Source organism: Hyaena hyaena, unplaced genomic scaffold (assembly GCF_003009895.1).
Source record: "Hyaena hyaena isolate Hyena2069 unplaced genomic scaffold, ASM300989v1 scaffold_840, whole genome shotgun sequence".
Lineage (NCBI taxonomy): Eukaryota > Metazoa > Chordata > Mammalia > Carnivora > Hyaenidae > Hyaena > Hyaena hyaena.
In genome coordinates, this window is record NW_024081475.1 from 50,244 (window position 1) to 72,131 (window position 21,888).

Here is a 21,888-nt window from a genome sequence, read left to right on the forward strand (position 1 = left end):
CGGTATTATAAGACTGGTTTTTGGCTTGCAGGTTTCCAATACCTGTTCTGATTATCTCATGTTTCTTCTAGTGAACGAATGAAGCAGTGTCACTAGAGATATGTGCTACTAACTCATTATTAGAAGGAGGGGACGCCTGGGTGGCTCAGTTGGTTAGGCATCCGGCTCTTGGATTCAGCTCAGATGGTGACCTCATGGATCATGGTGTTTGAGCCCCACACAGGGCTCTATACTGACAGTGCACAGCCTGCTTGGGATTCTCTCCCATGGCTCTGTCTTTTTCTCTCTCAAAATAAATAACCTTTTTAAAAAAGTAGAATTTGGAGCAGTGAAGAATGATTCTTTTTTTTTATTAAGTTCGACATCCTATGTGGGGCTTGAAGTCACAACCCTGAGATTAGGAGTCACATGCTCTACCCACTGAGACAGGCAGGTGCCCTGAAAGAATGATCTTTAAAGAGATTTTATTATTTTTAAAAAATATTTTTATTTTTAAGTAATCTCTAATTCCAACGTGGGGCTTGAGTTTACAACCCTGAGGTCAAGGGTCACATGCTCTCTCGACTTATCCAGCCAGGCGCCCCCAAAGAATGATTTTTAAACCTCATTGCTTCAAGTATTTCTTTTCCTGGTTATTTCATGTTAACTGTACTTACTATTGACCTAGGTACCACTTAATGTGTATAGTACAAATTCCTTATTTGAACAAAAATATAAGAATTTGGATTTGTGAAAGATGGGCTTTTCAGCTTCTGCTCTTCTTTCAGCTTTTTTAGTTATCTCCAGTTGCTTCCAGTTTAATAGTTACCTTAGGTACCACTAGTTATACAGAATTGACTTATTATGCTAACAAGACATAAAAAGTTAGTCCTGAGCAGAATGTGTTGTCCAGGGGCTCCTGGGCGGCTCAGTTGGTTAAGCCTCTGACTTCGACTCAGGTCATGATCTCACGGTTTGTGAGTTCAAGCCTCACATCAGGCTCTGTGCTGACAGCTCGGAGCCTGGAGCCTGCTTCGAATTCTGTGTCTCCCTCTCTCTCTGTCCCTCCCCAGCTTGTTCTCTGTCTCTCTCTTAAAAAATAAATAAAAAACAAAACAAAAAAAAAGAGAATGTGTTGTCCAGTCTCTGGCTTCCCCTACAGACATCTAGCTACCTCCAACTAGCTGGCTTCCTGGGTACGAGGAGTTATCTATAGTACTACCTCATTATTTCAACAATACACAAGAATGTAGTGTTGAGAAGGGTATTCAACTTCTTAAGTTTTCTTTTTTTTTTAATGTTTATTTTTGAGTGAGAGACAGAGACAGAGTGGGAGCAGGGAAGGGGCAGAGAGAGAGAGAGAAACCGAATCTGAAGCAGGCTCCAGGCTCTGAGCTGTCAGCACAGAGTCCAGATGCAGGGCTCAAACCCACCAACTGTGAGATCATGATCTGAGCTGAAGAGATCATGATGCTTAACTGACTGAGCCCCCTAGGCACCCCTCAACTTTCTGAATTTTCAACTGCTTTTCTTCAGCATCGCCTCATTATTCTAGATCTCACCACTTACCCCTGGGTTACTGATGACTGAGCTGCGACTAGATAGCTATGGTACAAATTTATTAAATAAAGAGAATTTTGAGTTGAAAGATGCTGTTACCTCTGGTTATCTCTCATTAACTGACTACAAAAGTATAATAATGGCATATAGCATAATAGCAAATGTTACTGTGCACATCCTCTGTGCGAGGGATGGTTCTTAGAGGGCAGGTTCAAATCGCAGCTGGGACATTTCAAGCAGGCTATTTAATATCTCTGTGACCCAATGACACCACCTATAAAATGAAGATAATAGCAGCTCTAAGTCCATAGGGTGGTCAAGAGAATTAAATGTGTTAATATAAATAAATCACTTATGGGGAGCCTGGGTGGCTCAGTCAGTTAAGCGTCCAACTTCAGCTCAGGTCATGATCTCACGGTATGTGGGTTCCAGCCCCGCATCGGGCTCTGTGCTGACAGCTGGCTCAGAGCCTGGAACCTGCTTCAGATTCTGTGTCAGTCCCTCTCTCTCTGACCCTCCCCTGCTCATGCTGTCTCTATCTCTCTCTGAAAATAAGTAAAATATTTTAATAACTAAATAACTAAATAAAGCACTTAGACCATTGCCTGGAACACAGTAAGAACCAGCTTACGTGTGAGCTACTGTTATTATCTCAGTTAATCCTCACAACAACCCCATGAGGTAGGTGCTGTTATTACTCAATTTTACAGATGAGGAAACGGAGGCACAGGGAGAAAAAGCAACTCACCAGATTAGCCAGCTAGCAAAAGAAAAGCAAAGCCAGAATACAGATGCCAGCAGTCTGACTCCAAGGCTCTCTGCCCTCATGAATTTGGTACAGCAAACCCACGATTCTATTCTATGCCTATTTGTGCTTAGACGAGGCTCAGTTAGGTATGTAAGGTTTTCAAGAAGTGAATCAACTTAACTAAAAGTTTGAAGTAAATACCACCCTACATAGGCAACACTCACCCAAGGAGCACATAAATGACTAAAGTTTAGAAGGTGCTGGAATAGGGGCACCTGGGTGGCTCAGTCAGTTGAGCCTCCAACTTCGGCTCAGGTCATGATCTTGCAGTTTGTGAGGCTCTGTGCTAATAGCTCAGAGCCTGGAGCCTGCTTTGGATTCTGTGTCTCCCTCTCTCTGCCCCTTCCCTGCTCACGCTCTGTCAATCTCTCTCAAAAATAAACATTAAAAACTAAAAAAAAAAGAAAGTGCTGGAATAAATCGTGGAAATCTCAAATGTGAGAGACCACGCCACCCAAACTAATGGATGTTACACATCAGGCTCTGTGCTGACAGCACAGCCTGGAGCCTGCTTTGGATTCTGGGTCTCCCTCTTTCTCTGACCCTCCCCCACTCGTATTCTGCCTCTCTCTCAAAAATAAACATTAAAAAAATAAAACAAATAAAAATATGACTTTCACCATCCTCCAAATTCTATGAATGCTTTACCCATCCTTGAGACGTGGGTAAAACTGAAAACCATCAATATAATTGGACTTCTTAAAAAGTGGATTGTATGAATGGAAGGTGTTTATGAGAAATAGATGACTCTGGATCTTACCCAAGAGGACAGCACTGAATAGTTTCTATGTTCCTTGAGGGACTAGGATGCTGACGTCTTTCTGATACGGGATCGTTACGTATTGCTGATTCGGCATCAGGGTATACGTTAGCTTTCATTCGCACAAGGTCCAGCGAGTTATTGGGCACTGGGTATATATATATACACATACATATTTTTCTAACTATAGCCAGAGGGAAGTGGCAGGGCGCAGACTGTCATTAAGCGGTGTATTCAACACTATGCAAAACATTTTTTCCAAGGGAGAAACAGAGCCCTCAATCTGCCTTGATTCTTTATTAGACATTTATCACTAGAGAGCAGAAAGATGGTTCTAGACAAAGGGAGATGGAGAAAGACGAAGAGGAGCAAGAGAAACAGGAGGAGGGGGAGGAGAGTAAAAAAGTGGAAACTAACCCAAGTCCCCAGCACCCGCTCAGCACAGAAACACTTACGCTTTTGCAGAGGACCTGTAGCTAGAGTCGCGGCAGCGGAGCAAGTCCCATGCAGAGGTTGCAAGCCCCACAGTCCAGGACCAAAGGAAGGGGTTTCTTACAGCGTGGATCTGAGCATCCACAGTGCTCTGCAAACCTAGCCTCAAGCTCCCGCTCCCGATCGCCCCGGGAAGCTTGATGGGTCCGCTTTCAGCGCGTTCTTGCAAAACCCCCGAGCAAGCAGCCCCCCCAGCTAATCGTTTCGTCTGAATTGCCAACCGGGCTCGTGGACTCTGGGCGCGAACAGAACCGAACCAGAGAGTCCCATCCATTAAAACTACCGACTTCTAGGAGGGGAGAGGCGCGCTCAGAGCCCACACGGCAAGGAAGACTACCGTCGCTTCCATGCTGGGGCTGCCAGGGGCCCCGCGCTTTCTCCAGCCCTGCCTCTGAGTCCCTCGCCCCGGAGGAGCTTAGGGCTACAGCCCCGCACCGACCGCCGCGCAGCGAGAGCCAGGCGGAGAGATGTTCTCCCCACACTTCTCCAAGGGCCCTGGGGGCGGGCGGGAGGACTCCTTCCCCGCCCCTTCCCCGCCCCCTGGCTGGCTCGCACTGCCCAGCCCCAAGTAGCTCCTCGCATCAGCAGCGAGTTAGAGTCCTCGAGCACGCCCCCTCGCGGCACGCTTCCGGCAAGCGCTCCGCCCACCTCGTGGCCACGCCCCGGCCGCGTGCGCTCCCCGGCAGGTCCCGCCCACCGCACGCGCTGCCGTCGGGGGAGCTGGCGTCTAGGCGTACGGCAGTTGAACCTAAAGTAGACGCGCGGTGGTAACCGGGACCCCGCGCCGGAAAGAGGACCCGACCAGGGGGTCGTCGCGGACCGCAGCGCAGCATCTATGGAGGCTGCGTCGACAGCGCTCGGAGACATGGAGTCTCCGCCCGGGAGCCCCCGAGAAGACACCACTTCCCACAGCCTGGGAGTGGATGAGTTCCCAGGAGAACGGCAGGGTCGGTGGCTGAACCGGGACACCCGTTTGGCGAACTCTGGGAAATGCCCCTTCCCGGGGAGAGGCGAGTGGACGGGACGCGCGGCCAGCGTCGCCACTCTCGGGGTCGCCGCCCCACGCACCCTGGACTCCAACGCACTGACCTCTCCTGTTTTTTTCCAGATGCGAAGCCTGCCGTGATCTCAGTAACTGGAGGAGAGGTCGAGAAGGATCTACGGTCCGAACCTGAGCAAGGAGCAGCAGCAGAAGGGGAAGAAAGCCACGGCGGCGCGGGAGCTCCCGGCCCCGTAGACGAGGGCGCCGGAGGCGGCGAGGAGTCCCCGCAGCAGCAGCAGCAGCAGCAGCAGCAGGAGGAGGCCCACGCGGCCACCGAGGGCCCGCAGCCCCAGGACAGACAGCAGCGCCTCCGCCACCTGTTCGCGCGGTTGGACCTGAAGGAGCTGGAGAGCGTTTTCCAGCGCACTCGATACCCCGACGTGTTCGTGCGGTGAGTGGCTCGCCTTGGAGGCGCCCAGTTCTCTGGGACCAGGGACTCAGCGGCATGGGACACCTGTGGCTCTCTCCCGGGTCTCTCTCCCTCCCCTCCAGCGCCAAAGCTACCTATGGGCTCTAGGCCACTGAAATCTGGCGGCCCCTGAGCTCCGTCCAAGGTGGGGGGCGATGCCTACTGGGCTGGGCGTCGAGGTAAATATTTCCATGCAGTATATAAAGGAATTGTTGGGAAATTTGGCCGCGCTCCTGTTTTCGTAAATCCCATTCTCTTGGCTCGGGATTGAGGTCAGGATGAGGAGAGTCAGCCTCCATTATGCAAGTGCAGGGTTGGATCTGGTCTTTATTTTAAAATGATAATTTGTCGTCCCAGAATTTTTTGTGCGTCAGTCTTGATTAAGTTATATTGATCTTGAACTCTTGAGGTTTTCAACTGTACCCTGAAATTTTGCGCACAAAGGAAAGTTGTCCCTGAAGCAAGCCTGGACTTGGGCGTTACAGAAATGTGTGCTGGGGAATTGGGGAAAACAGAAATCTAAAAGCAAGCATGAAGTGTACATTGTATATCTCATTTCATCCACAACTCCAGATACTAAATATTGGCGATTTTCTTCCCTCAGAAAGGAGCTTTCTATATGCATGGATGTGACTCAAGCCAAGGCACAGGTCAGTAAACTTGAAAAAAGCAATGTGGCTGGGCAGCCATTCTAAAATCTGCTTCGGGTCTTGGACCCTATTGTTCTAGACATTCTCAAGGGGTTGCTTTGGTTACCTTTTCCATGTTTGGGAACTTAAGTTTTGAACTTTAGGGCTTTGGTGAATGGAAGATGGGATACGTACACCCCGGTTTATGGAAATATCCCATTACCAGAAGGGTCTTGATTTCTTAAAGGATAACAGTAAAAAAGAACCAAACTGCTTCTCCTAATTCCCTGTTCAAAATCGGGTATAAATAAAGTTCAACTCATGTTTTGTATTTGGGGGGGGAGGAAGAGAGAGCATCCCAAGCAGGTTCTGCACCGTCAGCACAAAGCCTGATGTGGGGCTCATTGCCACAAACCATGACATCATGACCTGAGCTGAAGTTGGACACGTGACTGACTGAGCCACCCAGGTGCCCCAAGTTCGACTCCTTCTAACACATCATTTAGGGAGCATTTCTGTGTGGAGTCATGTCGGAGTTCCATCAAATATGGGAAGTATGCACATTCACACACAGAGGACCTAGATTATGAGAGGGTTCAACTGTATTGTTATTTTAAATATTTAAAACCAGGCATAAGTTCTTAGCTAAATTCACATCAAAAAAAGTGGATTTATAAATATTCAGCCCTTGGAGTAAGGGAATTCTTCACATACAGAGAACACACTATCTGACTAATGTCTGTTTAGTTACAGCAAGACAGATGCAAGGAGACAGCTTTAAAGTCCAAGTGCCTGGTTCTCCTGTGGTTTTAGTCTATAGTAAAGCATTGTAGAAAGTGGCAGCCCTACTTTAATATTTGTAAACTCTTTCATGTGTCAGCCTGAAAACATTTTAGTGGAGGGTTGGAGGAAACTGGAAATTCGTTTAAAAATTGAAGCAACAGGGGCACCTGGGTAGCTCAGTCAGTTAAGCATCCGACTTCGGCTCAGGTCATGATCTCACTCAAGGGTTCAAGACCCCGAGTCGGGGTCTGTGCTGACAGCTCAGAGCCTGGAGCCTGCTTCGGATTCTGTGTCTCCCTCTCTCTGCCCCTCCCCCATTCACACTGTCCCTGTCTCTGTCTCTCTCAAAAATAAACATTAAAAAATTGAAGCAAACAATTCTTGGTGCCAAAACCTGGGAAATAACCTTTTTTTTTTTTTTTTTTTTTTTTGGAGAGAGGGAGACTTTACGTAGCGGAAAGGGGCAGAGAGAGAGAATCCCAAGCAGGCTCCGACCCCAGTGCAGAGCCGGACATGGGGCTCAGTCTCAACAACCGTGAGATCATGACCTGAGCTGAAGTTGAGAGTCAGGTGCTTAACCAACTGAGCCACCCAGGCACCCTATTCTGATTTGTTTTAAAAAGAACAGGAAAAAATGTTTTGGGGCACCTGGGTGGCTCAGCTGGTTAAGTGATCTCAGATCAGGTCTTGATCTCAGGGTCGTGAGTTTAAGCCCTGCATGAAGCCTGCTTTAAATAAATAAATAAGTAAATAATGAAAAGAAGAGATGTACATTTGCCAGAATTGTGATGAGAGGGTGTTGTGCTTATCCGTGGGCACGCTCCGAGCACACATGTGGAGGTACTCACCCACGCAAAGTCCTTCGGTGCCGATGTGACGCCTCTAGGAAACGTTGGCATCCTAGAAGTGAAACAATAGAGCTAAACCGGAGCCCTCTGCTGCATTTCCTGGTAGGTTAGCTCAACTTGGTCTCATTTGACTTGCTGTGGCCCAGGATGTGGACTGGGGTTCTCAAAACCTTGAGTGGACAACTCGGGAGTCCGTTGCTCTGGTAACATCGCCCTCATGCTAGGAATGCTGCGTGCCATTACTTTCATTTGGGGATTCATTCGACTTACCTTACACTCCCTCCCGTGTGGCCAAGGTAGTGAAGTGCTCCAGCGAGACCCAGTCCCTGCCTCGGCCAGCTCGTCTTAGCAACCTTATTCTCATTTTTCCTTTGTGGGCCTCTCACGTGAGATTTTTTAATTTAGCAAGTGAGACACATGCTCATTGGCCCTGCAGGAAAAGACTGGCATCCACAGAGACCCAGCCCCGTTGCGTCACTGGCTCTTCCAAGCCAAGTACGTTTCGTGTTTGTACCCAGCTTACAGGAAGAAACCTCAGTAGCCTCTGCACTGCAAGGGGCTTTCCAGGTCATCCAGTCCATTCCCTTCATTTTACAGAGTTGGGACATAGGGACATAGGCCCAGAACAGCGGAGTGGGCAACCCAAGAAAGCACGCAGAGCTCCTCAGCCTCTGGGTGGTCGTGCCCTTCCCTGAGACCTGGGCCGCCTGGCTATGGGCAGCACACACCAGCTCAGGCTCTGTGCCTCCACGCCTACCACCTCCACCCTGCCTGGAACCCTCTTCTTTGAAGGGCTCAAGACTCAAAGTTCCTAACTCATCACTGAGTCATTTTACTTGTAGGAAAATAGGACAAGTTATCAGCCTCCCCTGCAGGCTTTCAGTCTCCTGGTGTGTACAATTTTCAGGCCTTGAGAGAGTGATGCACCTTGTATCCTTTTCACAAAAGGCCAAGTGTGCTTCCATTATAACTGCCCACATATCCCCCAGGCTCCTTTCAAAACCAAGTTTGCCAACCCATGGTGTAAATGCTATCTCTGCATATGTGGCAAATGAACTTTTTAAAAAATTTTTAATGTTTTTTAATTCTGAAAGAGAGAGAGAGACAGCATGAGCAGAGGAGGGTCAGAGAGAGAGGGAGACACAGAATCTGAAGCAGGCTCCAGGCTCTGAGCTAGCTGTCAGCACAGAGCCCGATGCAGGGCTCAATCCCACGAACCATGAGATCATGACCTGAGCCGAAGTCAGACGCTTAATAGACTGAGCCACCCAGGTGCCCCGCGAATGAACTTTTTAAAAATGTTTGTTTATTTTTGAGAGGGGGGGAGGGCGGAGGAGGGGCAGAGGGAGAGAGAGAATGAATCCCAAGCAGGCTCTGCACTGTCAGCACAGAACCTGGTATGGGGCTCGAACTCATGAACTGTGAGATCATGACCTGAGCTGAGATCGGACACTTAACCAACTGAGCCCCCCAGGCGCCCCATAAATATAATTTTCAAATGTGATAAGCTGTAGTCTACCTCCATCCGTTCCACACACAAAGGGTAGGTCTCGAGGTGAATGTCTTAGTTCCCAACATGTACAGGCCAATATTTTAGAGTCTACATATTTACATACACTCTTGCCTTTAAAATCAAGGAACATAGGATGCCAGGCTGGCTCAGTCAGTAGAGCCCATGATTCTTGATCTCAGGGTCATGAGTTCAAGCCCCACGTTTGGCATGGAGCCTACTTTAAAAAATAATAATAAATATAAAATCAAGGGCCACAAGAGATTTAAGTGGTGGCATTCAGGCCTGGGCACATAATTGAGATGCCTTGACCTAAGCACAGTACCAGGCAAAATTAGAGCTGCTGTGAGAATTGCAGATTTGGGGTTTAACATTCTCTTATTCTAGGCCCAAGAACTTGGTTTAGGGGGAAAAATGGAGGTAAGGTAAAGACCAAGGAAGAGCCTCTGTCCACTTCCTTGAAGAAGAGAGACAAAGGATGAAACAAAGTAGGACATGGAAAAGGAGACTGTGGAGACCTAGGGGAGGAAGGAATCCCCATCAACAGCTGGGCCCAGAGCTATTGATGAGGTTTAGGGAGTTGGGGAGTGAGGGAGCCTGGCAGCTTGGCACTCCCTCTAGGAACTAGCAAGTGGGGCATGAGGAGATGGCTCTGGCCAGCTGGGCATAGAGGAGAAAGGAAAACACAGAATTCAGGTTCATATACAGATGAATTCCTTACATCTCCTTCCATAGCCTCCCTCACAAGGTCAAGCAACAGAGCTGTCTTTTCTCTTTTTCTCACTCCCCTACCCTCCTTTTAATTCAACCCTCACCCAGGTCCATAACCACAACAGCCCAAGGAACATCGAGAAGTGTCCTATTCATTGTAAGCGGAGGAAATTTCCAAGAATATCCAATGAATTCTGTAGGCCCACCTACCATATCAAAACCTCAGTTCCAACAGGGAGTCTGGCAAAAACATTTCAAGGTGTTAAATTGGTTCTTATGCTGTTTTTTTTCCAGGTTTTCAAAAAATATATTGTCAAATTGGCTAACATACATTGTGTACAGCGTGCTCTTGGTTTTTGGGGTAGATTCATGTGGCTCATCGCTTACATACAACACCCAGTGCTCATCCCAACAAGTGCCCTCCTCAATGTCCATCACCCATTTTCCCCTCTCCTCCACCCCCATCCACTCTCAGTTTGTTCTCTGTATTTAAGTCTCTTATGGTTTGCCTCCCTCCTTCTCTGTTTGTAACTATTTTTTCCTCTTCTCCTCCCCCTCCCCCATGGTCTCCTGTTAAGTTTCTCAGGATCCACATATGACTGGATATGATATCTGTCCTCTGACTGACTTATTTCACTCAGCATAATACCTTCCAGGTCAATCCACGTTGCTGTAAAGGGCATGATTTCTTTTTTTCTCACTGCCAAGTAGTATTCCATTGTATATATAAACCACATTTCTTTATCCACTCATCAGCCAATATACATTTCGGTTCTTTCCATACTTTGGCTGTTGTTGAGAGTGCTGCTATGAACATTGGGGTACATGTGCCCCTATGCATCAGCACCCCTGTATCCCTTGGGTAAATTCCTAGCAGTGCTATTGCTGGGTCCTAGGGGAGTTCTGTTGTTGGAGACTTAGACTTCAGAGGTCTCCATGGCCAAACCTGTCCTTCCATTAGATGAATGCACTCTATAGTTTCAAAACTCCACTTAACCTTTAGCTTAAAAGAGTGTTCAGTCCATTTATTCTAAGCAAGAAACAAGAAAAGCTGACCACCATCCTGGTTGAGGTGGGGGTATGAAAAGATGAGGAAAGAGAACTCATAGTCCTGAGGTGGCTGTCCAAGAATAGCAACCAAATTTAAGGCCAGAGATTGAGGTCCATTAGCCTCACCCTGCTCCTTCTCACCATTCCTTTCCGAGAACCAGAAGACCTTAACCCCTGGGCAATAGACAAGTGATATTTTTGAATAATTCTTGCACAAGATTGAGTCTTCTACGTTTTTTGTTTCCCTCAATACTGGTAGGTGGTGACTTACATGTAATAATAATGAATAATGACAATAATAGCTACAGTTTTCTGAGGGCTTACTGTGTACCAAGTACTGTGCTAAGCAACATACATGAATTACCATTAACCTTTTCTGCAGATGAGGAAACTAGCACAGAGAGAGGTTAAATAACATGCCCAAGATCGCACAACTGACAAGTGGCTGCAATGAAATTCACTGAAACAGATATACAGTTCACATTAATTCTTTGAATTTGAGAGAAAAATGTCGTAGTATATGTTTTCACATTTCTTTTCTTTTTTTATTTTAGAGAGAAACAGAGAACATCAGTGGGGGAGAGGGACAGAGAAAGAAAGAGAGAGAACCCCAAGCAGGCTCTACGCTCAGCTTGGAGCCTGATATGGGGCTTGATCCCACGACCCCAGGATCAGGACCTGAGCCAAAATCGAGTTGAACGGTCAACTGACTGAGCCACCCGGGCATCTCCACATTTCTTTTCAATAGAGAACCTGGAAATAAACAAAAAACATAAGTTGTATGTTCATTCTCAGTTCCATAACATTTCATTAACCAAAATAACCCTATATGTTAGACGTTCTTCTGAATTACTATCTTTATGCAATATTTCTCAATTAAAAAGCAGATTAAAGCATTAAGTACGAACTAAGTGTTTCTCATTTCTTCTTGCTATTCTCTTTTCTGTGGTTTAAACTACCTTATTTGTTATTCATTCGTTCATCCATTTATTCTGTCTTAGAATTTAAGGCAACATATAATGTTTATGATATATACAATACAATAAGTAAATAAAATAAAAAGCGGTTATTTTTAAAAAGTGGATTAAGCTGTGATTTTTCAAAGAAAATGCAATGTCCTTTTCCCTGTCTGAATGGTAAGCAGTGTGTGAACACACAATATTATGGAAATACAGAATTCTCACACTTTATTTTTAAATATTTATTTTGAGAGAGAGTACACATGGGAGAGGCAGACAGAGAGGGAAGGAGGGAGAGAATCTCAAGCAGGCTCCATATGTCAGCGCAGAGCCCGATGTAGGGCTCAAGCCCACAAACTGTGAGATCATGACTAGAGCCGAAATCAAGAGTCAGATGCTCAACCGACTGAGCCCCCAGGTGCCCCAAACTCTCACACTTTAAAAAGCAAGGCAAGGACTTCCGTTTCCAGTCCAACATGTAAAGAATATGTAAGTAATTCTCATCTTCATAACAAGAAAAAATGGAATAAACTAAAAACAATTCTTAGATCAGAGAATTGAGGTCATGGGGCAAACCACTGCCCTGGAAAGTAGAGAGACGACAGATAAACACAGTTTGCCAGAAGTGGAAGCCCAAGCAGAAATACACAGTTAGAGCCAGTATGAGTTGGAACACATTAAACTGTCATTAATGAGTTTTGTTTATTTATTATTTTTTAAGTAGGCTCCATACCCACCATGGAGCCCAATGTGGGGCTTGAAGTGATGACCCTGGTATCAAGACCTGAGCTGAGATCAAGAGTCAGACTTTCAACCGACTGAGCCACCAGGTGCTCTGTAATTGACAAATGCTGGAAGCTCAGTATGGACTGCCTTAAGAGTTAATACTCTGGCCAGGGAGGGGTTCTGAGGAGCTGGCACTGTAAAAATTGGAGAAAAGTCCACTTGCTTAAAGCAGGGAGAGGGGAAAACTATTTTGAAACATATCCTTAGCTCTCTGATTTTCTCAACCAAGGCCTGCCCTGAAAGGAAACTATTTAACCATAGCCTAAGGGATTTGGGTTTTACCAAAGCCTAGGTGATGATGGAAAGGGTGGGTACACCCAACTCTGGCCCCTTCTAGTCTTCAGGTCTCGCTCAGCTAAAGAAAAGGGTGGGGAAGCTGAGAAGCACTTGTAAAGGTCACAGCCCAGGAAGACGACTCCCTAAAGGACTGAGATCTAATCACAGGACTATAGAATGTTTCTCCTCCCCACAGACTTACCACCAAATGAATAGCATTCCTGTATAACCATGGAATACCCCTAAAAGAACTGCAAGCCTCAGACCCTATTTAAGAAGAAGCCTCTAGGAAAATTCAAAGATGACGGCAGAGACAAAAACAAGGACACGAAAGGAAATTTCAGCCTCTGACACAACAAACAATAAACACGTCCTAATTCCTAGCCAGCTAAACAGAAAGCTTTGCACTAAAACACTGTTACTCCAATTCTTTTACCCAATACATCACGTCTGTCTTTCAATAAAAAAGTATGTCATGCTAAAAATCAAAAACATATTCTGAAGAGACATAGCATCAGAAGTAGACTCAAATATGGCAGAAATTTTGGAATTATTTGATCTGGAATTTAAAATAACTATGATTTGGGGCATCTTGGGTGGCTCAGTCCATTAAACATCCGACTCTTGATTTCAGCTCAGGTCATGATCTCACAGTTCATGAGCTCGAGCTCTGCATCAGGCTCCACACTGACAGCAGCACAGAGCCTGCTCAGGATTCTCTCTTCCTTTCCCTCTGCCCCTCCCCCACTATACCCCTCTCTCTCTCAAAACAGATAAACTTTTAAAAATAATAAAATATATTTAAAAATAAAAACTAAAGGGGTGCCTGGGTGGCTCAGTCAGTTAAGCGCCCGACTTCGGCTCAGGTCATGATTTCACGGTTCGTGGGTTCGAGCCCCGCGTCGGGCTCTGTGCTGACAGAGCCTGGAGCCTGCTTTTGATTCTGTGTCTCCCTCTCTCTCTGACCCTCCCCTACTCACACTGCCTCTCTCTCTCTCTCTCTCTCAGAAATAAATAAAAAACATTAAAAATTTTTAATTAAATAAAATAACTATGATTAATATGCTAAAGGCTCTCACTAAAAAGTGGACAATATGCAAGAACATATGAATAATGTAAGCCAAGAAATAAAAACTCTAAGATAAAGAATCAAAAGGAAAGAGAAGTCAAAAACACTGTGACAGAACTGGAGAAGGCTTTTATTTTTTTTTTTTTAAGATTTTAAGTAATGTTGATACCCAACATGGGGTTCCAACTTACGACCCTGGAATCGAGAGTCACACATTCCACCAACTGAGCCAGCCAGATGCCCCTGAAGAGTGCCTTTGATGGGCTTATCCATAGACTGGACAAGGCAGGTAAGAATCAATGAGCTAAAAGATATGATAACAAAAACTTCCCAATATGACACAAACTCCCCTATATGACAATCGAAACTTCTCAAAATGAAAAGCAAAGAGAAAAAAGAATGAAGGAAACAAAACAAAACAGACCATCCAAGAGCTGTAGACAACTGCAAGAGGCGCATAACATGTGTAATGGGAATGCCAGAAGGAGAAAGAAAAAAGAGTGGAGGAAATATCTAAAGTAAAATTGGCAGATCTCATATGTAAGTCTTTAATCCATTTTGAGTTTATTTTGTGTATGGCATTAGAAAGTAGTCCAGTTTCATTCTTTTGCATGTAGCTGTCCAGTTTTCCCCACACTATTTATTGATGAGATTGTCTTTTCCCTATTATATGTTCTTGCCTCCTTTGGCATGGGTTAATTGACCGTATAAGTGTGGGTTTCTTTCTTGGCACTCTGTTCTGTTCCATTGATCTGTGTGTCTATTTTGATGCCACTACTCTATTGCCCTGATTACTTCAGCTTTGTAGAGTATCTTGAAATCTGAAATCGTGATACCTCCAGCTTTGTTTTTCTTTCTCAGTATTGCTTTGGCTATTGGGGGTCTTCTGTGGCACCTTACGAATTTTAGTAGTATTTGTTTTAGTTTTGGTATTTTAGTAGGGATTGCATTAAACCACTATGTTGTACACCTGACACTAATACAACATTGTGTGTCAACTATACCCCCCCCAAATTTTTAAACCTTAAAAAAAAGTAATACTGGCAGAGAATTTTTCCAAATTAATGGCTGGAACCAAACAACAGATCCATGAAGTTCAAAGACCATTAAGCAGGATAAATACAAAAAAAAAAAAAAAAACACCAAAAACTATACTGGGGACATATTGTATTCAAACTGTAGAAAATCTTGAAAGAAGCCAGATGGAAAAAAAATACCTATACAGGAGCAAGGATAAGAATCACATCAGACTTCTCTTTAAAAAACATGTGAGCAAGAAGACCATGAAGTGAAAAAAAAATGCTTTTGAGAGACAGAGAGAGTGAACACTAGGGAGAGATGCAGAGGGAGAGAGAGACAGAGAGAGAGAGAGAGAGAGAGAGAGAGAGAGAGAGAGAGAATCTTAAGCAGGTGCCACACTTAGCACGGAGCCTGATATGGGACTCGATCCCATGACCCTGGGATCATGACCTGAGCCAAAATCAAGAGTCAGACACTTCAGTGACTAAGCTACCCAGGCCAGGCACTCCAAGCGAAGTGAAGTATTTGAAGTGTTGGAGGAAAAAATACCATTAACCTAGAATTCTGTATCCATCAAAATTATCCTTCAAAAGTGTGGAGAAATACTTTCTCAGACAAATAAAAATTAAGAAAATTTGTCACCAATATACCTTCTTTGCAAGAAATGTTAAAAGGAGCACTTAGAGAGGAGGAAAATGATATAGGTCAGAAACTCAGACTTGTGGGGTACCTGGCTGGCTCAATTGTGAGGAGCCTGTGACTCTTGACCTTGGGGTCATGAGTTCAAGTCCCACATTGGGGGTAGAGATTACTTAAATAAAAATTTTTTAAAAAAAGAAACTCAGATTTGTATAAAGAAAGAAAAAGTGTTAGAGAAATAATAAATGAAGGTAAGATGAAATATTTATAATATTCTTATGTGATCTAACAGATAACAGTTTGTCCAAAATAATAACAGTAAAAATGTCTTTAGTGATTATAGCATATGGATAAATGGATAAGTGAAATGAATGATAGCAATGTTATAAAAGACAGGAGAGAGGAATTGGGAATACTGTGCATAAGGTATTTGCACTACCAATTAAATGATATAGTGTTATTTGAAAGTGGACTTAGACTTAGACTTCTTGTAAATGCTTATTACAAATACTTGGGCAACCACTAAAAAAAAGTTTCTAAGTGTTACTGGTATGTTAAGAGAATAGAGAAAATTGTGTCATAAAAAAAAAAGCTCAATTAAAACCAGAGAAGGCAGAAAAAGAGTGGAAGATAAAATAGAAACCAAGAACAATGACAGTAAATACAAAACAATGACATAAATGGTAAATAGTAATCTGAATATATTGATAACAATTTTAAATGTGAATAGTCTAAATTCTAAATATGGCAATTAAAAGAGACTGTAAGACTGGATAAAAAACACAAGAGCCAACTATATGTTGCCGACAAGAAGCCTACTTTATTTATTTGTTTTTTTAATGTTTATTTATTTTTGTGTGAGAGAGACAGAGTGTGAGTGGGGGAGAGACAGAGAGAGAGGGAGACACAGAATCCGAAGCAGGCTCCAGGCTCTGAGCTGTCAGCATCAAGTCAGACACAGGGCTCGAACTCACAAACCATGAGATCATGACCTGAGCCGAAGTCAGACACGTAGCCAACTAAGCCACCCAGGTGCCCCCAAGAAATCTACTTTAAATATAAAGAAAGAGATAAATTGAAGGTATGGAGGTATTGAAGGTATAGAAAAAGATATACCATGCTAACATTAAGCAAAAGAAAGCTGAAGTACCTCAGACAAAGCACGCTTCAGTACAAGGACAATTATCAGGGATAAAGAGGGCCATTACTTAACAGCAAAAGACTCCATTTTCCACAAGACAGCAAACCTTAATGTGTACATGCTTATCAACACGCTGTCAAAATACATGAGTCAAATTTGACAGAACTACGAGGAGAAATAGACAAATCTACTATTGTACTTGAGAACCTCAACATCCCCTCTACTACTAATTGACAAATACAGCAGGTAGAAAATCAGTATAATCAAATATCATTGAACTAAGAGCATCATCAATAAACCAGGTCTAATTGACCTTTGTAGAATACTTCAACAACCCAGAATGCACATTCTTCTCAAGCTCACGTGGAACATTCACTAAAATAGGCGATATTCTGGGCCATAAAACACACTTCAAAAGGGGCGCCTGGGTGGCTTAGTCGGTTAAGCGTCCGACTTTCGCTTAGATCATGATCTCGCGGTTCGTGGGTTCGAGCCCCGCGTCGGGGTCTGTGCTGACTGCCAGCTCAGAGCCTGGAGCCTGTTTCAGTCTGTGACTCCCTCTCTCTCTGACCCTCCCCTGCTCACACTGTCTCTCTCTCTCTCCTAGAAATAAATAAAACATTAAAAAAAAATTTAAAAAACACACTTCAAAAGAATACATTGATCAAAGAATGAACCTCAAGAGAATTTGAAAAAATTCTTTGAACTAAATGTAAATGAAAACACAACTTATCAGAATTTGGAGATGCAATGATATCAATGCATAGAGAGATATTTGTCACACTGCATATATTAGAAAAGAAGAAAAATCTAAAATTAATAATCTAAGTTTCTACGTTAGGAACCTAGAGAAAGAAGGGGAAATTAAATCCAAGTAAGCAGAAAAAAAAAGATATTAAAAAATCAGAGCAAAAATCACTGAAACTGAACACAGGAAAATAGAGAAAATCAGTGAAACCAGAGGTGGTTACTTGAAAATATTGATAAAAGCAATAAGTATCTATTCAGACTAACCAAGAAAAAAGAGAAGACACAAATTGCTAGTATTAGAAATGAAAGGGGGCCATCACAGGGCACCAGGGTGGCTCAGTCATTTAAGCATCTGACTTTGGCTCAGGTCATGATCTTGTGGTTTGTGAGTTCAAGCTCACATTGGGCTCTATGCTGACAGCTCAGAGCCTAAAGCCTGCTTCAGAATCTGTTTCTCTCTCCCTCTCTCTCTATCAAAAACTGAATAAACATTAAAAACTTTTTAATAAAAAAAGGAAAAGGGGCCGTCACTTCTGATTCCACTGATATTAAAAGAATAATAAAAGAATATTATGCACAACTTAATGGTCACAAATATGATAACTGAGAAGCAATTGACCAATTCTTTGAAATACACAACCTATCAATATTCATAAAAAGAGAAATAAGCAATGTAAATAGGTCTCTATCTATTTTAAATCTGAATCAGTAATAATAATAACCTTCCAAAACAGAAAGCACCAGGCACAAATGGGTTCACTGGGGAATTCTACCAAACATATAAGGATGAAATGATACAAATTCCCTACAATCTGTCCTAGAAAATTGAAGCAGGGGCAATGCTTCCTAACTCATTCTATGAGATCAGCATTACCCTATTTACAAAACCAGACAGTACATTACAACAAAAGAAAACCAAATAATAGCAGATCAAATCCAACAATGTATGAAAAGAATTATATACTATGACCAACTGGGATTCATCTCAGGTATGCAAGGCTGGTTCACACTCAAAAGTCAAATGTCATCCATCACATCAACAGGCTAAAGAAGAAAAACTACATGATCATATATCAGATGCAGAAAAAGCATTTGACAAGGTCCAGCACCAATTCATGTTAAAAACCCCAGCAAGCTAGGAATAAAAGGGAAGTTCCTCAACATGGTAAAGAACATCTATTTTTAAAAAAATCTACAGTTATCTTACTTAGTGGTGAGAAATTAGATGCTTTCACCTAATTTCACGAAGAAAGCAGGGATGTCCCCTCTAACTACTATTATTGAGCATCATCCTGGAAGCCCTAACTACTGCAATAAGACAAAGTAAAATAAAAGGTATGTAGATGGGGACGGTAGAAATAAAACTATCTTCGTTCACAGATGACAGGATTGTCTAGGTAGAAATTCCCAAGGAACTGTTTTTTTAAAAAAAAAACAAAAACAAATCCTTCAGGAACTCATAAATGATTAGGGCAAAATTGCAGGACACAGGTTAAGATACAAAAGTCAATCCCTTTCGTATATACTAGCAACGAGCAATTGGAATGTAAAATTTAAAACACAACATCATTTATATTAGCATCAAAAAATTGAAACAAAAAGTACAAACCCAACAAAATATGTGTGATATCTCAATATCTACATGTGGAAAATTACAAAACTCTGACTTAAGAAATCAAAGAAGTCTACTGATAGTCTATGCTTGTGGATAGGAAGACTCAATATTGTTAAGATGTCAATTCTTCCAAATTTGATCTAAAGATTGAACACAATCTCAACCAAAACCCAAGCAAATTATTCTGTAGAAATTAACAAACTGATCCCAAGGTTTATATGGAAAAGTAAAAGACCCTAATAGACAAATTAATACTGACAAAGAACAAAGCCAGGAGACTAACACTACCTAACTTCAAGACTCACTCTAAAACTACTGTGGTATTGTCAGAAGAATAAACAAATAGATCAATGGAACAGAATAGAGAGCCCAGAAATAGACTCACAGAAACTTAGTCAACTGATCTTTCACAAAGGAGCAAAGATAATCCAATGGAGAAAGAATCGTCTTTCCAACAAATGGTTCTGAGATACCCAGAGGCCAAAAAAAGAAAATATTTCACCTTTCACAAAAACTAACTCAAAATGGATCATAGACTTAAATGTAAAACACAAAGCTATAAAGCTTCTAGAAGATACTATAGGAGAAAATCTAGGTAATAAATAGGCTTTGGCAAAGGGTTTTTAAATACAACACCAAGAGCACAATCCATGAAAGAAAAACTGATAACTTGGACTTCATTAAAATTAAAACCGTGTGCCCCAGGTCGGGGATCAAGATGACAGAGTAGGAAAATCCTGAGCTCACCTCCTCCCATGAACACATCCGGCTATATACATATATAGAGCAACTCTCTTTGAGAACAACCTGAAGACTAGTAGATCAGCTCTCACACATCTAAAAATATAAAGAAAGGGGTGCCTGGGTGGCTCAGTCAGTGACGCATCTGACTTCAGCTCAGGTCATGACTTTGCGGTTCATGGGTTCAAGCCCCATGTCGGGCTCTGTGCTGACAGTTCAGAGTCTGGAGCCTGCTGTAGATTCTGTGTCTCCCTCTCTCTGCCTCCCCCCTGCTCATGCTCTCTCTCTCTCTCTCCCTCTCTCTCTCTTTCTCTCTCTCTCTGAAAAATAAGTAAACATAAAAAAAAATTTTAGGGGTGCCTGAGTGGCCCAGTTGGTTGAGCATCTGACTTCAGCTCAGGTCATGACCTCACAGTTTGTGGGTTCGAGCAGGTTCTGTGCTGATGGCTCAGAGCCTGGAGTCTGCTTCAGATTCTGTGTGCCCCTCTCTGTGCCCCTCCTCTGCTCTCTCTCTCTCTCTCTCTCAAAAATAAATAAACACTAAAATGTTTTTTTAAATCTTTAAATAAAGAAAAAGCCACACCAAGAAGGGAAGGAGGGACAGAAGTGCAGTCTGTTCAGGACTCACACTTCCAACGCAGTGACCCACAAGTGTGAGGGATATCACAGGTGCAGAGGTCCTCCATGAGGAGCCAGTGGTCTAAGCCCCGCATTGGGCACTTCCTGCCTTGAAGACCTGCACCAGAAAAATAATCCCGTATAATGTCTGGCTTTGAAAATCAGAAGGGCAGAGGGGCAGAACTCTAGGGGAGCCAGACGGCTATAGAAAACATGCTCCACTACTAAAGGGCCTGTGTATGAACTCAGACCCAGCATAGAGGCAACAGTTTGAAAAGTACCTGGCCCTTACATGAAAGAGATTTATTGACTAATTTTAGGAGGTGTGCTGGAGGGGCAGGAATCTGTAGGAACTTTCCTTAGGACAAAAGCACTGTAAGAGGAAATAAAAAATACTTTAAGACAAATGAAAATGAAATAATAACATTCCCAAATCTTTGGGACACAGCAAAAGCAGCTCTAGGAAAGAAGTTTATAGCAATACAAGCCTACATCAAGAAACAAGAAAAACCTGAAATAAACAATCTAACCTTACACCTAAAGGTACTAGAAAAAGAAAAACAAAGTCTGAAGTTAGTAGAAGGAAGGAAATAATAAAGAGCAGAGCAGAAATCAATGAAATAGAGACTAAAATAGCAACAGGAAAGGTAGTGAAATTAAGAGCTGGTTCTTTGCAAAGAGAAACAAAATTGATAAACCTTTAGCCAGACTCATGAAGAAAAGAAGAGAGGGGCCTCAAGTGAATAAAATCAGAAATGAAAGAGAAGTTACCAGTGACACCACAGAAGCACAAAGCATTATAAAGGAGTACTACAAAAAAAATTATATGCCAACAAATTGCACAACCTGGAAGAATATATAAATTCCTAGGAACATACAAACCTCCAAGACTGATTCAAGAATAAATAGATAATCTGAACAGGCCGATTACTAGGAATAAAATTGAATCAGTAATCAAAAACTCTCAACAAACAAAAGTCCAGGACCAGATAGCTTTGCAGGTAGATTATATTAAACATTTAAAGAGAGTCAATACCCATCCTTCTCAAACTATTTCAAGAACTTGAAGGGGAAAAAAATGCTTTCAAACTCATTCCATAAGGCCAGAATTACCCTCATACCAAAACTAGAGATACTACAAAAAGGAAAAAAGGAAAATTACACACTAATATCCCTAATAAACATATATGCAAAAATCCTCAACAATATATTAGCAAATTAAATTCAAGAATACATTAAAGGGACCATACACCATGATCAAGTGGGATTTATTCCAGGGATGAAAGGATGGTTTAATATCCTTATCTCAATCGATGAGATACACCACAGTAATAAAATGAAAGATAAAAATTATATGGTCATCTTCTTTTCCTTTTAAATGTTTATTTTTGAAAGAAAGAGAGCAAGCAGGGGAGGTGCAGATGGGACAGAGGATCCAAAGTGGCTCCACACTTACGGCAGAGACCCCTGTGCGGGGCTCGAACTCACGAACTGTGAGATCATGGCTTGAGCCAAAGTCTGACACTCAACCGACTGAGCCACCCAGGCATGCCAATGATCATCTTAACAAATGCAGAAAAAGCATTCGACAAAAGTCAACATCCAATTATGACAAAACCTCTCAACAAAGTCAGTATAAAGGGAACATACCTTAACATAATAAGGGCCATATGTGACATACTCATAGCTAGCA